The sequence below is a fragment of the Myxine glutinosa genome, chromosome 5, assembly GCF_964187855.1.
Source record: "Myxine glutinosa chromosome 5, kmMyxGlut1.1, whole genome shotgun sequence".
Lineage (NCBI taxonomy): Eukaryota > Metazoa > Chordata > Myxini > Myxiniformes > Myxinidae > Myxine > Myxine glutinosa.
In genome coordinates, this window is record NC_136265.1 from 114,313,074 (window position 1) to 114,331,142 (window position 18,069).

Consider the following 18,069-nt stretch of genomic DNA (forward strand, 5'->3'; position numbering starts at 1 on the left):
AGGTGATGAACCAAAAAATATTGAAATAGATATTCAAAAACACACTTCAAAATCAACTATTAAACTTAAAAATAATTATAAAGTTGATTTCACGATTGAAAATTCGTTCTGAGAGTTATTGGGTTTCTCTTCAAAAAAATTGAAACTAACGGAACGTTTTATAGTGTTAATGTCATTCAAATATCCTCAGGTATTAATTCGGTATTAATTAATTGTGATTTGATTGATGGTGCTTATAACGATGGAATACGAACAAATACAATATTTTCATTCAGCGCATACTCAACCCCGATTGGTTATAAATTCAATATGGAACCAAAAAATCTTGTCTATTTACGTGTCAGGAAAAACCATATACAGAGTAAATTTTAGGATAACCGATCAAGATAATCGGATTATTTCCTTTAATGAAGAAATTATATCCATCAGAATTCACCGACGTGAAGTTTTTTTAATAAATAAATAATGGTTATTGTGAGGAAACACGAGTTGGGAAAATATAAAATAATTACAGGGGATGGGACGTTCCTTTCACCATACTATAAGGGTGAAGGTATGTTTCTTGGTAGAGGATACTATAAACCGAAGAGACAACGGGGTGTGGGGCATCAATTTAGAAATAAAGGAGATGGGATAATTGATACTCTAATGGGTATTGGTTCAACCATTCTTAAACATAAAGACCTAATTGGTTCAACTGCTTCTGCCGTGGGCTCAGTTGCGGGTGCTATAAAGAGTATAAAAGATGCTCAAAAGGAGTCTCATAAATTACAAGCAATCAAAGAAATTTAAAAATGTAAAACTCGACTATCTTCACAAGAACGACAAAAAATCATTCATATACTTGGGTCAGGGTTTCAACGATTTTAATGCTATATAAATACAAGTATGGAAGCGATTGATAGTATCTATGATTTGGATGATATGATTATCATTTCAAACTCCACTAAAAAAGAAGACTATTTTAAGGTAAATGCTGTAACAGGAACAGACTGGAATTCAAACTGAACAAAAAGTTTTGAAATAAATAATCAACAAACTTACTTGAATCTAGCTGATAGTTTCTTGCTGTGTAAATTTAAATTCACTAAGGCTGCGAATAACACTAATGCTACACTCGTAAATGATTTCTTCTGGAAAATGTTTGATAGTGTCCGCCTGTATATTGGAACACAAGAGGTTGAAGCGGTTGATTGTCTCTGCTACAGCTGAAATGATGAAATTTACACTATATTCGTTTAGTGATAGAATGGGTAAGGGAGCTGTTGAAGGTTTTATTCCTGATATGTCAACGGGAACAAATGCAGACCCTGGTTATAGTCAAAGGGAGGCAATGTATAATGATGAAACAAAAGCAGAGAATAGTTTTACCGTAGCAGTACCTCTTGAAGGTATATTTGGATTTTGTGATTATGATCAAGTTTTGTGTGGGCTTAAAATTGGATTTCAACTACAAAGGAATGATAATGTAAATAGGTTGCTTTTTGGGGCTGAAAATGCTTTTGGTGAAAATAATAAATTTGTTATTAATGATTTGTTTTGGTATATCAGTGAATATTATACTCCTAATCTTAAAACGGAAGAGATGTTAAATAAAAGACTTAACTCAAAGACCCCGCTAAATGTATCATACCTTAAAAGAAGATGTCAACACGTTAAACTGGAACACACTACCTACACTTGGAATTTAGGTGTTCTTCAAGGAAAGCCACGATACCTATGGCTCATTTTTAAGAAACCAGATGGAGATGAAGGTACTGATAAGAATAATGCGCTGAGTGATAATGCTAAGGTGAAACAACTTCGGGTTTCTCTTGATGGCACATTTTACCCGCGAGATAGATTGGAAATTGATTGGGTAAAAAATTAACTATGCGGAAGCGTACAAGTCTTACCAAAAGGTGTGGAAAGCAATGGTAATAATGATCCTATTTTGGATATTGTTGCGTTTCAAAAACTTTATACAATCTACGCAATTGACCTGAGTTCTCAAAAGGAAACTATAAAGTCTAATGGAGTGGATACTTCTCTACACATTGAAAGAGGAGAGAATGAATAAGTTGATGCATATTGTTTGCTTTTGGAAGAAACAGAATTACAGATTAATACAGATAATGGTGTTATGATTAATATCACATAGATTTTTTCTAATAAATAAATGAGTAGGAAAGAACCAACTGGGGTATATGTTAATGTAATCAATCTTAATAAATTAACATCTTGTATTCAAAATCAAAAGCCTTGTATTATGAATGGGAATACAATTCAAAGAAAATGAGCAGTAAGAATTGATGTTTTACTCACAAGAGAGCAGGTAAAAACACTAAATGATGCTGGATCACTTAAAATTAAAATGTCAAAACCTATGTTAAAGAAATATTCAACAAGGGAAACGAGTGGAGGATTTCTCCCGTTTCTAATTCCTTTATTTGCTGGTTTAAGTGCGGCGGGAGCCTTGACGGGAGGTATTTCAGCAGCGGTAAAAACTGCTAACGAAAGGAAGGCACAACTTCAAGCTCAAAAAGAATTGGAAAGACATAACAAGGAGTTGGAGAAACAAATTAGTGGAAGTGGTGTAATTGTGGATTTTGCTCAAAAACTTGAAAGCCTACCTGATAAAGCTAGATTGTTGGTTGGAGATATGCTTTCCTCTGTCGCTCAAGCGGTGTTAAACTAACTAAATGGGGTAATGGATTGTATCTTTCTCATAAATAAATGGATAAATGGTTTAAACAATTTGGAAAGAATACAACGTCAAATATTGAACTTGCTTAGTATTGTAAAAAACTAAAAATTGATAATGTGGTTATTTGTATGAGAGATGAATTAACAAAGTTGTCCAAGAATACAAAGAACATTATGATGAATTTAGACACACAGAATGGTTCTCATTGGGTTTGTATTCATAATAGTCAGGATAAATATTATTTTGATAGTTATGGTATGCCACCACCTGTTGAAGTAATACAATTCTTACAGAATGGTGTTTATCAAACACTAGACGACCCATGACCCGTTGGGTCAATGTCAGTTTGAATAGATATGAGAATATAACTAAAGCGAACGCTGGACATCATCAGGGAGATTATTTGGGCCAGCAAGCCATAAGGCTCACCTCTCCAGCGTTCTAAATCACTTACCTGTGACACGTGATTTCGGCCCTTATCTCCGATCACGTTTTTTTTTTTTTTTTTTTTTTTTTTTTTAGAAAAAACATGCGACCCGTGGACTACCACGATTTTGTTGTCGGAGGACACTTCTGATGACGATGTTCTTTGTCGACGATCCTCCATTTACATAAACTCGCACGTTCTCTTTCCTCTTCCCTCGACTGAGCGCCACATACAGCTGACCATGCTGGAAGACCGGTTTCTCCAGGTAGACCAGCACATTCTCCATAGTTTGCCCTTGCGCCTTATGGATCGTCATTGCGAAGCAGGATTGTATGGGGAACTGGCAGCGCTGCAAAGGGATATCCTCAGCTTCCAACAGATTTAGTCGGATCCGAGGGAGCATTACAGTTTCGCCTTCAAACGTTGAACTTATGATCCTCGCAACTATAATATTTCGAAGCATGTCCTCAACAATCATGCGCGTCCCATTGCAAAGTTTTGGAGGGTCCAAGTTCCGCATCAAAATGATAGGGGATCCTTTTTTGAGCTCGAGGTTGTGCGGCGGCAATCCCGAGACTTCAACGGAATCTAGGAATTCCATTGGGAAGTGCGTCGCATCAGTACCCTCAGTCACACTGTTGAACGCAGCATACTCCTTGCTAGCACCAGGGAACCTTGTGATGCATCTTGAATTGATGTTTCGCATCATATCGTTGAGGGGCACTAATATAGACCTTGCTGAAAAAAACCTCCATCGGATTGGCGAATGATGGATATATGGTATCGATGCACTCATCGAGCCCACTCGCTGTCAGCAGTATATCCTCTGGCAAATCTATCTCATCATCCGCATTTTTCTCGATTCTATCCTCGCCGATGTCGAGCAAAAATCTTGAAAACTGCCCACTTCCGTCGGTCAGTCGCATATTAGTTCTCAAGTGAAACATTCCAAAGCTCTGCCATAAGTAGGAGTTCTTTATGCACGCATTCTCAACGTCAGCATCACACCCTCTTTTCACCACCGGCAGAAGTTGACGGAAATCACCACAGCATATCGTCAAGATCCCTCCAAAAGGCTCGTCTTTGTCAGATACATCACGCAACGTGCGATCCACAGCCTCGAAACTCTCTCCTGATCATAGGACACTCATCCCACACGATGAGTTTTGTACTTCGAAAGAGGTCTGCGATAGTGGAATTTTTATCGATGTTGCATACGCCATCTTCACTCGGTGTCAGAGGGATTTGGAACCTTGAGTGCGCTGTTCTTCCACCAGGCATGAGGGTAGCAGCTATGCCAGATGAGGCCACCGCAAGGGCAACTTCTCCACTCGCTCTCACTTTAGAGAGAATCAGGTTAATAAGAAACGTCTTCCCTGTGCCTCCAGGCGCGTCAATGAAAATCATTGATGACTGATTCGTGTGGATGTTGCTATTCGCGTCCATAGATGTGAGGTGTGATTCGTTGTCCGCGTCCGTAGCGCCGTCGGAGGGTTGATACGACATTCTCCCTGCAAATAGTATTGTGTTTGTGCTATCGTTTTGCCGATCATCAAATGACAAATAAATTACATTGTGAAAATTAAAGATTTCAAATAAACCTATTTAAAGTGTATGCGCATATAAATAATAAAAACAATCGAAGAAATATCTCTCGGTAATTTCCTGAAACATATTTTACTTCCGGCTAATAATGTTGAATGAAATAACGAAGATATATACTGTATGCCTGTTATTTTAGGCGGTGTATTTTCGTATATCAACGTGGCGCGGTTTTTTAAATATATCTGCAATTTCCCGTGTGTGCGTGAATGTTCTCAATTATTTCTTTTACCGAGTCTAAAACCATCGATAAAAATGAAATCAGATGGCGAGTTAGATTGAAGATAAAGGCGTGAGACAGACTCAATGGCCTTGAAGATACAAGCCTTTCAGAATTCATTTCGTTCTATAAACGGAAACTTTCATCGGATTTTCTTCCCGTTTTTTTTCAACCGAGTCTAAAACTATGTTAGCGACTGTGAAAAATGAAATGATATATCGAATTTGATTTGAAATAAAACTGAGAGAGAGAGCAAGACACCACGGGCCTACAAAACAGGCCTCAAAGCTATGCGAGTTAATAAAATGGTGGATATTACTACTCTCTCAAAGGGGTAAGCCACGCCCCCGGACCGATCGAATGTTACACACAAACACGCAAGATTTCAATTTTATAATTATATAGATTTCAAGTTCAGGCAATTAATTCTAAATGTTGTGGTCAATTATGTTTACATGTATTATTTCAACTCAACAACAAAAAAAATAATTTATGATGTCATTTTAAATCTAATATAAATGACTTATGTTGGAAAAGATGGTTCTATCTTTGGAGAATCCCCTCAGGATATTGATTTCACAAATTATTATACAAAGGCACAGGCAGAACGACAAAAGTATAATATAACAAAAAATATTAATATGAAAAATACTTATAAATTAATCAATTATCCAAGCCCCACAGATGCGAATGACCTAATTAGATCCAGTGATTTATCACAATATATATCCTTAAATAAAACAGCACGATTTGTTGAACAAGTAAAATTTACAACCACAACACCTGGTTATACAGACCATACACCTTTCCTCATTAAATTTAACTATCTGCTTACAATTGAATTTTATAAAGAAGGAGATATAGTTAATATGCGAATAGATAAGTGGGGGTATGATATGCCTGATTTAGGGTATAATTGGTTTTTTTCAATAAACTTAGAAGACCTTCATGATTTTAATCAGTCTCGGAAAGAAGACAGGCGAGACAGTTCTCCTGACAGGGAGATCAGGAGAAGTGGTGGAAGTATTGGTCAGAAGAAGAGTGGACATATGTTGTGTGCAAGAGACGAGATGGAAGGGAAGTGGTGTGAGAATGGTGAAGGGTAGGCAGGGACAGAAATACCAGTTTGTGTGGCAAGGGTGCCCGGAGGGCGTGAATGGTGTTGGTGTCCTGTTTCCTGAGGAGTTTGTAGACAGTGTGGTGAGTGTGACTCGAGTGAGTGATAGGTTGATGATGGTGAAAATGATGATTGGAAAGCTCTTGGTGAACATCATCTCGGGATATGCTCCACAGGTTGGTCGGAGCGATGAAGAGAAGGACAAGTTCTGGTGTGCGACAGAGAAGCTGATGGAAAACGTGAAAGATGAGGAAGTTGTTGTGGTAGGAGGAGACCAAAATGGACATGTGGGAAGGAGTATGGATGGTTTTGAGGGAGTTCATAGGGGTTACGGATATGGTGTGAGAAATCGAGAAGGTGAAAGGATTTTGGAGTTTGCTGATGGAGCTGATTTGTTGATTTGTAATACTCAGTTCCAGAAAGGGGATAATAAGCTTGTTACATACACGTCAGGTGGGTCGACGACAAGCGTTGACTACCTGATGGTGCGTAGGCGAGATAGGGGGCACCTCTGGGACACAAAGGTGATCCCGGGGGAGGAGGCTGTTTCACAACACCACTTGGTTGTCTGCGACATAAGGGTGAAAGGTGCGAGGAGAGCTCGGCGGGTGAAGTACCAACTGAGAATGAAGGTGTGGAGGTTGAAAGAGGTGACAGTAAGGGAGGCATTAAAAGAGAGGCTGAGTAGGGTAGAGGATGATGTGGTTGAGCTTGAACGTGGTTGGATGTCAATGAAAGATACTCTGTTGGGAGCCGTTGGTGAGGTATGTGGATGGACAAAAGGACCACCGAGGCACTCGGAAACATGGTGGTGGGATGAAGAAGTTGGAAAGAGGATTGACGAGAAGAGGAAGAAGTTCAAGGAGTGGCAGAAGGCGAAGGGTACGGGAGCAAAAAAAGCAGAGCATGAAAGTTATAAGGCAGCCAAGAAGGCTGCAAAGAAAGAGGTAGCAAAGGCGCAGGAGGCATGCAGGAAAATGTTCAGAGAACGCTTGGATTTGGAAGAGGGTCAGAGAGCGGTATTCAGGATTGCAAAGCAGATAGCGAAAGAGAGGTGTGATGTGATGGGGGTGAGTTGCTTGAAGGATGAAGTGGGACAAATCGTTGTGGACCCAGATGGAATTAAAGGAAGATGGAAAAGATATATGGAAATGCTGTTGAATACAGAGAATGAATGGGATGGCAACATGGAGAGTAACCCAGTTTTAGAACCGGCAGAGAAGATAACAGAAGGAAGTTGAGGAAGCGATAAAAGCAATGAAGAGTAGAAAAGCGGGAGGGCCGACGGGAGTTGTGGGAGATATGTTGAAGGCAGCAGGAAGTTGGGGTGTGAAGAGAATGACAGAGATCTGTAATCTGGTGGTGAAAGAAGGCCGCATTCCAGTGGATTGGGAACTGAGTACCCTCGTCCCTCTATACAAGGGGAAAGGTGACCCTCTGGAGTGTGGCTCGTACCGAGCGATAAAGTTATTGGAGCATGGAATAAAGGTATTGGAAAGGGTGTTGGAGAGGAGGATAAAGAAGAAGGTGAAGATCGACGAAATGCAGTTTGCATTCATGCCAGGAAGAGGAACGACAGATGCGCTCTTTATTGTGAGGCAGTTGAAGCTGAAGTACATGGAGAAGAGGAAGAAGTTGTTTCTTGGGTTTGTTGATCTGGAGAAAGCATTTGATAGGGTTCCACGCGAAGTATTGACATGGGCATTGAGGAAGTTAGAAGTGGAGGAATGGTTGATCAGAGTTGTGATGGCAATGTACAAAAGAGCGTGCACAGCTGTAAGGACGAAGGACTGGAACAGTGGTGAGTTTGAGGTGAAGATGGGAATGCATCAGGGGTCGGTACTATGTCCACTACTATTTGTAGCTTTGATGGAGGTTCTGGCTCAGAACGTAAAGGAGGGTTTACCGTGGGAGTTGTTGTATGCAGATGATCTGGTGTCGATTGCGGAAAGTATGGATGGACTGAAGGAAAAGATGAACAAGTGGAAGGAATGTATGGAGACAAAAGGTCTGAAGGTGAATATAGGAAAGACGAAGGTGATGGCAAGTGGTAAAGCATGTGGTGAGGTGGAAAGAACTGGGAAGTGGCCATGTGCTGTGTGCAGGAAGGGTGTCGGAGTGAACTCCATTCAATGTACAATGTGCGCTGAGTGGGTTCATCAAAAACGTAGTGGTCTGAGAGGGTCATTAACCAGTGTAGCAGCTACATACAAGTGTAAGGTGTGCACAGAGGGAGCTGCAGATGGAGGAAATGTTGAGTTGGATCTTGGAGACGGCGTGAAGCTGGAAGGTGTGAAAACATTTTGCTACCTCGGACACATGCTGAATGGAGAAGGTGGATCAGACTGCAACTGTTGCTAGAGTGAGATGTGCATGGAAGAAGTTTCGGGAACTGAGTGGCGTGCTGATGAGGAGGGGAGTGTCGTTGAAGCTGAAGGGAAAGGTGTATGCTGCATGTGTGAAGTGTTATGATTTATGGGAGCGGGACATGGGTCATGAATGTAGAGCAGCAACAAAGGGTGGAAATGCGAATGGTTCGGTGGATGTGCGGAGTATCGTTGGGAGAGAGGAAGACAAATGATTTATTGCGAAAGATGATGGGAATCGAGCCTGTGATTGATGCTGTGAAGAGGAACAGGTTGAGATGGTTTGGTCATGTGTTGAGGAAGGATGAAAGTGACTGGTTGAGAAGAGTGATGGAAATGAATGTAGACGGAAGTAGAGGACGGGGAAGACCGAGAAAGACTTGGCCAAAGATGGTGGAAGAAGAAATGCGGGCAAGGGGGTTAACAAGGAGAGATGCAGATAATAGGGCAAAATGGAGAAGATTGTCATGGGGCCCGCAAGGCTAACCCCCGCTCTAGCAGGTAAAATGGCCTTAAAATGCATGTTGTTGTTGTATAGCGATGGTTTGCATGACAAAGAAGGAAGGTAATGAGATAAAGATAGAAAGCCGAGGAATACAAACCAAATTGGTCGTGGGAATATGGGGTTGTATTACCTGTCATAATATTAATCTCACATATATTTCTGATACATAAATGCAGGAAGAAGACTACAAGAGAATTATAATTTTTGTATTCAGGGATACCTACAAGAAAAGGGTGCTCGGTTTTACATACCTTATGAATTGGAACATATACATGGGAATTTTGTAATTAAAAACTGGCCTTGTACTGATATTGCTAAACCCACAAATAGAGACTTGATTAAAATATTAAATAAAAATGAACTTCTCAAAGTTATGAAATATAAAACTCTTTTAGAAATCATCAACAAATCTTATTGGTATCCTATTATGAGAAAAATAATTATAGATACAAGAATATCTCAAAATCCTGACAAATATATGTATAATATTCTTTGGGGCTCAAACTCAAGGGTAGCTAGGGATGAGGAAGGAGTTGAAGAGAGGGAGGAAAGAGAAAAAGGAGAAGGAGGAGAGGATAAGAAAGAGAGAAAAAGGAGAGGGAGGAAAGAGAGAAAAAGGAGATGGAAGAAAGAGAGAAAAAGGAGGAGGAGGAGAAGGAGGAGAGGGAGGAAAAATATAAAAAGATGGAAATCAGTGAGATTAATAAAAGATTGAAGGTATTACAGCAAATAAATCAAAACGCACTGAGGAGGAAAATAAAGAAATGAAAAGCCTCATGGAAATATTTGTTTCAAGAATAACTCTTCCATCACTTTCAGGGATAAGATTTAAACGAGAAAGTGGGGATAAAGAAGAAGAAGGAAAAGATTATGTGGTGGTTGATGTTGGTGTTTTTGACTTTCGTTAGTTTTATTTGTAAATAAATGGAGGAGAGAGTGAAGGCATTCCTAAGGATTCTTTATGTTTGAAAAATTAAGATAGAAATGTATATGTTGAAAACCAAAAAGGTTTTCATACTCTGTCGGAATTTTTCTGATAAATAAATGAGTTATTGTGTTAAGTGTAAAAAGAAAACTAATACGAAAAATATATCGCATGTTAAAGGTAAAAATAATAGAGTTTATGAAAAGGGGATATGTTTAGTGTGTGGCTCTAAAAAGTGTCAATTCATTTCTAAGCATAAAAGTGGGGGAGATTATACAAACGTTTTTGTCAGGGAGCAAATTTACAACAACTGGAATTCCAGGGGAAATACACCTTCCAGGGCATTCTTTCTGTGGTCCAGGAACAAACTTGGATAAAAGATTAGATGAGGCTAACTGTTACGGATTCGTCACGTCCGCTGTTGTGGTTTTCATCCACTTGAAACACTTCTGGTTCTATGTATTATTATTATCATTGTTTAAGTGAAATGGTCATTGGTATTATCAAAATGTAAAAGGGTTAATTTTAAATGAAACAGGATACCGGATCGGGAACCGGAAGACGGAGAAGAAGAGGAAGGCGAGGGCGTGGCGAGTGAAGCCGGACAAGAAGTGAGTAGCTTCCAGCTCCGTAGCGAGCGTTGTCGAATGAAAGTCGCGAGTGAACTTTGAATTTCCTTGGAAGGAGTTCCTGCGATAGGTGTTATCGCTGGGGAATTGAAAAATCTGCGTGGTCAGGTTTGGGCGTTGCGATTCCGAAGAATCATCGCCGGGTCGTGTCGGCTCAAGTAAGAGCCGTCGGCCATTTTGACCCTCGCGCCTTGTTCATCAAAAGGTCTTGGCTACGCGTCAGTTTTTTCACCATCCTGTCGTCTGTCGGGGATGTGTGTGTGCAACGCTGAGTTTGAAGTTTAAGTGGCGGTTCGCCGACTGAACCGGGAATGTTCCTATCTGGAGGGGGCCTTTGGGATTTCCCATTCCGCCGTGAGTTTGCTTTTGGTTTTGTACCACGTGACTTTTTGCGTCGCTTCGACCGCCTACGCCTGAGAGCTGGTTCGGCAGTGCGACTGCCCTTGCCATCCGCACGGGATTCTGGTCTCGATTGGACATTGTTCTAGCGATTGCTGGAGCGAGTCAACCTCGTCTTGAGGATGGGAATATAGAGACATTGGGGAAGGTTTTTCCACTCACTTGGAACACCGTGAGTTATCCTATGCTTGTTGATGGTGCCATCATAAGATGTATTGAGTGTACCTTTTCATTGCTATTTGTTGTACCGTTATTCTTGTGTGATTGTTAATACAATATTTGTTGGTTGATAATCATTGGTGTGGTTTCACTATTGATTTCTGACACAGAATAACATATTTTTCTGCTGTGGCTCCTCTCGGGGCTCAGAGGTACATTGTGACCAGGGGGTTGGGGAGGACCATGTCACACTAACAATCCTAAACCTTGGTCTAAACCTCTAAATAGGGTTGATGAAGTGTGTATGAAGCATGATATTGATTGTGGGAATACCACTACATTGGATGAAAAACATGAAGCAGACAGAGAAATGTTGTATAATTTGTCTTTGATGCGAAATCCTACGTTGAGAGAGAAATTTGATAGGTTTATTGTGAAAAAAATGATAAGTGCTAAATTGAAACTTGGTCTTGGTTATTCACCCGCAAAAAACTATTAGGCTCTAATGATGTCAATAAGACTGAGGAGCTATTGGCTGATGAATTGCATAAACCTATAATCACAAAGTTTAAAAGAAGGAAAGTTTATTCTAAAGACACCAACCACATCTGGTCCGCTGATTTAATTGAATTGAATAATGATAGGGGATACAGGTATGCTTTAACCGTTATTGATTTGAGGAGTAGATATGCTTGGGCTGTTCCTTTGAAAAACAAAAGGGGTACTACTCTTGTGTTAGCTTTCAGTGGAATATTTAGTAAAAGTAAAAGAAAACCAAAGAAGTTATGAACTGATGAGGGAACAGAGTTCTATAACAAAATATTTATGAAATTTCTTAAGGGGGAGGATATTAACTTATACAGCACCTTTAATGAAGGAAAGGCAGTTGTTATTGAGCGTTTTAATCGCACTTTGAAAGAGAGATTATATAAAAAATTCACACAACTCGGTTCTCAACAGTGGATATCTTTAATTCAGAATATTGTAGATAATTACAATAATACAGTTCATTCATCAACAAAATCAAAACCGTCAATCATTTACGAAATTAGAATATGAAAAGGAGATTAATTTGAGAAAACCCAAGTTCAAAGTTGGTGATATTGTAAGAATATACAGATGGAAAAGCCATTTTGAGAAAGGTTACACAAAAAAATGGACTAATGAATTATTTAAAATCGTTGATGTAATGGATACAGTCCCTTGGACGTATAAATTATATGATTTAAATCGAGAAGAAATATTAGGATCATTTTCTTCACAGGAATTACAAAAAACAAAGCTGATAAGCCATTAAACAACAACCATCCATACTTTTATCCACCCCACCCAGATTAGTTAATTTAATTAGTCGTAATAAAAAAAATAAAATCATAAGCCATGCCCACTCAGACCACGCCCACACAGACCACACCCATCATCCCCCACCCCTCTGTGCGCCCCCACCCTTGACCCTCCATCCCCCTCATCCCACCCCCACCTTCCCCACACACACAAGGGGAGGGGAGGGGTGGGATGAGGGGGGTATAGGGTCGTTGGCAGGGGTGCACTTCCCCCCTCTTTTTTCCTTTATTCTCTTTTTATAATTAAGAATTAAATAATTGTAGGCAAAGCAAATATAATCATATAATATTGAAAACATAAAAATCTTTATATTATTAAAACATTTTTCTTGAGGTATATATTCAGTTTCTTCCCAGCACAAGCCATCAGTTTCTTCCCAGCACAAGTCAAAGGTAGTTTCAGCAGATGTCTTTAGGCTTTGAATCTCTTTCTGTTTAAGACAAGAGAGGAGAGACAATATTAATATAGGGTGAAGCAAGAAGAAGGTAAATGGATGAGGATATATAATAAATAAACCATACCTCCAAAAAATCGAGCTTTGTGTCAAGGTCGTTGAGTTGAAAATTTAGGGTATCACAGGTTGGAAGTAAATAACCACTCTTTAGGATCTCATAATAATCCCAATCAAAGTTATGATCATCGAGATCGTGGTCGTGGTTGTGGTCATCGATCTCAACTCTCATCTCTGTTAATGAAGGGTTTGTTTGAGGTGTTATATTCTGTTTAAAAAAAAAATAAAAAAAACATGAGGAGGAATGATTAAAAGATGCATCGTATTGTCAATAAATAAATAAATGTCAGCTCCCGTGTATTGGTGCCAGTCAGAGAGATGAATTAATGAATTACCAGGGGTAGACTATGATGGTGGTTTCGAACAAGAGGCAACATCTCGTCTGTGTCTTGTTCGAGGTTAATACTGCAGACAAAAATAAAGAGAAATTACTGCGCTGAAGGAAGTCAGACAAAACATCACACACACACACACACATTCTAAGGCAGCCTCATTTAACATCAACGTATTTTATTGTCCCCCGTCGCACGGCGGAGTGAAAGGGGGACTATGGTTTTCCCCTCCGTCTGTGTGTCCGTCCGTGCGTGCGTGCGGGCATGCGTGCGTGCGGGCATGCGTGCGTGCGTGCGTAAGCGAAGGACCGCATTCGAATTTGGTGTGAAGGTGCAACCCACGTCAAAATCCAAGATGGCCGCCGCCATGTATGTCTGATGCCATGTACAGGGTCCGGCTGGGAGGTGTGACGATTTTCAGAAAACTCGTACACAGTTATTTTTAGTTGAATTTCTATTTTTATTTTTTTTAAAGACTACATATATAATGCCATTTAAAACACTGTAGCAAAGACATTTTAAAAATGTAATTCATGTTTGAATTGGGTATAACAATGCAAGTGGGGGGTCTAGCGCATGTGTGATGGCTGTTGGTTACTCGTTGTTAGGCGCCATTTCAGCAGCCATGGAGCTGTGGACGATTGAACATCGCGTCTTTGTTGTTGAGACGTTTATTCAAACGGGTAGTTCGGTGGTGCTTACACAGCGCAGATTTCGTACTCACTTCAATGTTGGTCGACGTGGCGCCGTTCCGTCTCGAAACACAATATTGAAGTGGGTAAAAAACTTCAGGACAACTGGATCTGTGAGGCCGGGAGCAGCTCGGGGAGGTGATCGAACCGTTAGGACCCCGGAAAACATCGAAAGGGTTCGACAAGCTGTGGAGGCCAGCCCTCGTCGGTCAGCGGTACGGCACGCTCGCACTCTACGGATGTCAGACAGATCAGTTCGTCGAATTTTGCACTTGGACCTTCATTATCACGTGTACAAAATCATGGTGGTTCAGGAACTGCAGCAGAATGATTTCGTACGGCGGTTTACGTTCGCAGAAAGAATGCTGGAACTGCTGAGGGATGCTGCTGTGCTGAGAAATGCTGGATCTTTTCCGCGCGTCTGCAAGAATGCTTGGACAAGAACGGCCGCCATTTAGATGTCATTTTTCAAACATGAATTACATTTTTAAAATGTCTTTGTTACAGTGTATTACATGGCATTATATATGTAGTCTTTAAAAAAAAAAAAAATTGAAATTTGACTAAAAATAACTGTGTACGAGTTTTCTGAAAATCGTCACACCTCTCTGACGGACCCTGTATGTCTGAACCTTGTGAGTGGAATATCTTGAAAAATAGGTGAAGTACCAACTTCTAATCTGGTGTGTGGGTGTATCTAGGCATAAGGAAGAACCCTATTGAAAATTGGGTCGCCACGTCAAAATCCAAGATGACCGCCGCCATGTATGTCTGAACCTTGTGAGCTGAATATCTTGAAAAATAAGCGAAGTACCAACTTCTAATCTGGTGTGAGTGTATCTAGGCATAAGGAAGAACGCTATTGAAAATTGGGTCACCACGTCAAAATCCAAGATGGCTGCCACCATATATATGTCTGAACCTTGTGAGCGAAATATCTTGAAAAATAAGCGAAGTACCAACTTCTAATCTGGTGTGTGTATCTAGGCAAAAGGAAGAACGCTATTGAAAATTGGGTCACCACGTCAAAATCCAAGATGGCTGCCACCATATATATGTCTGAACCTTGTGAGCGAAATATCTTGAAAAATAAACGAACTCCTAACTTCTAATCTGGTGTGTGGGTGTATCTAGGCATAAGGAGGAACGATATTGAAAATTGGGTCGCCATGTCAAAATCCAAGATGGCCGCCATGTATGTCTGAACCTTGTGAGTGGAATATCTTGAAAAATAAGCGAAGTACCAACTTCTAATCGGGTGTGTGGGTGTATCTAGGCATAAGGAAGAACGCTATTGAAAATTGGGTCGCCACGTCAAAATCCAAGATGGCCGCCTCCATGTACGTCTGAACCTTGTGAGCGAAATATCATATCATAGCATGTTTTCTGCGTCTTCCACTTTGTCAACTCACATCACTTCCCCGACGGGGGACCTAGGCGTAACGCTTGTTTTGTATCATACCTTCCACATGAATCTTCTAAGAACGGTGAAACATTGAATTCATTCAGAGACCTCCATCTCGGAGGGAGGTTGTTCAAACTGGTATTCAGTTCGTGAAACTCTGCCAGGACCTCATGAAGGTCATTTGCAATACCTGAATTGCTGTAATAAAGAGAAAAATAAATAATTAGTTATATAATTAATCACATACAAAGCTCTCATTAACAGTTTCATACCAAATGAAACTTACCAATATCCTGGTGAGTTGATATATTCTTCATCAGAGGAAAGACCGGACAAGTTGACGCTCATCTTCGTCGATTCGCTATGTTCAAAATTGAACGAAGACGGCTTTTATAATGTGTTTTAGGGAATTAAAACTGCCTGTCAGTGTTTCGGAGAACTCAGGGCGTGTATGTGCAGGAAACAAAACAATGAAAAAAATTCTGGGAAGGGATCCAAGTTAGACAACATGTCATTTCTCAAAAGTGAGGGGATTAATGAAAAGGGTTTGAGTATGGTTAATGTATTTATGTGCGTCCCTGTCATTTTTACTATTATATAAATGATAGAACCAAGTATCAACCAGACTAAAGAGTGGAGGTGTAATCAACCTTGGTATATAAATGTAAAACATAATGAATGTGAAAAATACCAAATAGGTATAATTGAAAAGGCAACTGGTAAAAAAAGTTCACAAAACAAATGAGAGAATTAATTTAAATACCGGTGAGTTGGGTGAAAAAGATGGAAATATTTTTGAGTGGATGGAAAACTTTGATGGTTGTCAGGAAAATATATACTTTAATTTTAAAATGGTGTGTGGCACTGGAGGCGCTCAAACAAGAACATTGAGGGAGGTTTACCATTTTATCTTAGCTCAGTTAAAATATCTTGGTAAAGAACCAAACTCAAACATATACTTTGTTAATTGTCCCCCGTCGCACTGCGGAGCGAAAGGGGGACTATGGTTTTCCCCTCCGGGCGTGCGGGCGAGTGTGCGTGCGGGCGAGTGTGCGTGCGTAAGCGAAGGACCGCATTCGAATTTGGTGTGTGGGTGCAACCCACGTCAAAATCCAAGATGGCCGCCACCATGTATGTCTTGACGCCATGTATGTCTGAACCTTGTGAGCGCAATATCTTGAAAAATAAGCGAAGTACCAACTTCTAATCTGGTGTGTGGGTGTATCTAGGCATAAGGAAGAACCCTATTGAAAATTGGGTTGCCACGTCAAAGTCCAAGATGGCCACCGCCATGTATGTCTGAACCTTGTGAGCGGAATATCTTGGAAAAATAAGTGAAGTACCAACGTCTAATCTGGTGTGTGGGTGTAGCTACGCATAAGGAAGAACGCTATTGAAAATTGGGTCGCCACTTCAAAATCCAAGATGGCCACCACCATATACATGTCAACCTTGTGAGCGAAATATCTTGGAAAAATAAGCGAAGTACCAACTTCTAATCTGGTGTGTGGGTGTATCTAGGCATAAGGAAGAACGCTATTGAAAATTGGGTCGCCATGTCAAAATCCAAGATGGCCGCCTTGCGTCTTCCACTTTGTCTCGCATCATTTCACCGACGGGGGACCGAGGCGTAACGCTTGTTTATTAGATGGTGATGAGAGTTGTAAGATAATTAAATTATTTCCTACGCATAAACAAATATTTGTAGGATCGTTGTTTAAGTAATGCGTATTTTATAATGCGTATGCGCATCATTTATAATGCGCATCATTTATAATGCGTATTTTATTTCGATTTACTGTAATATTCTTTTAATATAGGTTTTAATTAATGTGTTATATTTTTATTTATATTATTATTAATTTTTTAGGCTAGAAAATGCTTATTTTAACGCAAAAAAAATTAAAATCTAAAAAAATTAAAATACCTATAGGCCGCAGAATCCCGCGATATAATGAAAAATCCGATATATAATTTTACATATACTAGCGAGAAAAACCCGCGATGTACCGAAGCCGCGAAAAGTGAAGCGCGATATAGCGAGGGATGACAGTATATATATATATATATATATATATATATATATATATATATATATATATATATATATATATATATTTATATATATATATATACACACACACACACACAGTCATACCCCGTTTTACGCCATTTCAACCTAGGTCAAATCCGACTTTACGCCACTCTTCTAGAGTAAATTTCAGTTCAGCGAATGTCATTATGTGCGACTTTACGTCACTCCTACGGACGTGAAAAAAATTAAACAATTTAAACAATTGGATGTTTTAACGTTTTAACGATCGTTGATCGTTGTTTTAACGTTGATGTTTTAACGATCGTAAACAATTTAAAATACAATAAAAAGCACATAAAAAAAAAATGTACGTACAGTATACGTACGCGTAGCTGCTGATTCTCATTCAAAACAAAGGCGACGCCATATGCATTTTGTCCTGTGCTGCGGTTGCGTGCTTGCTTTGCCTTTCGCTGGTATTTTTGTGATTATTCCTTTACTGTGTAAAACAACCAACGTAACGTGGCAACGGCGAAACATGACGATGCCGGCTCGGACGTACAGTATACGTTTGTGTATATATATATATATAGGCAGGACCCAGTACCTCCAATGACGGGGGCTCATAGTGCGAGAGGACTGGGGGGTGATAGTGGGAGATAGTGTCCGATGTAGAGGGATGGTAGCTCTACCATCCCTCACGTTGGGGCAAAGG

The 18,069-nt window shown here is 40.0% G+C and overlaps 1 protein-coding gene across 8 annotated transcripts in view; it reads left to right on the forward strand.

Annotated features, from left to right (window-relative positions):
* LOC137427213 (sentrin-specific protease 6) overlaps window positions 1-18,069 on the forward strand; it is a 224,412-nt gene that overhangs the window by 64,473 nt on the left and 141,870 nt on the right. The window contains exon 1 of one of the 8 annotated variants that reach the window (XM_068116495.2): window positions 10,444-10,459. The exons of the other annotated variants lie outside the window; for them this stretch is intronic. The gene's annotated coding sequence lies outside the window, so the exon portion shown is untranslated. Of the gene's footprint in view, window positions 1-10,443; window positions 10,460-18,069 lie in introns of those variants that run through there. 8 annotated transcript variants of the gene reach the window in all.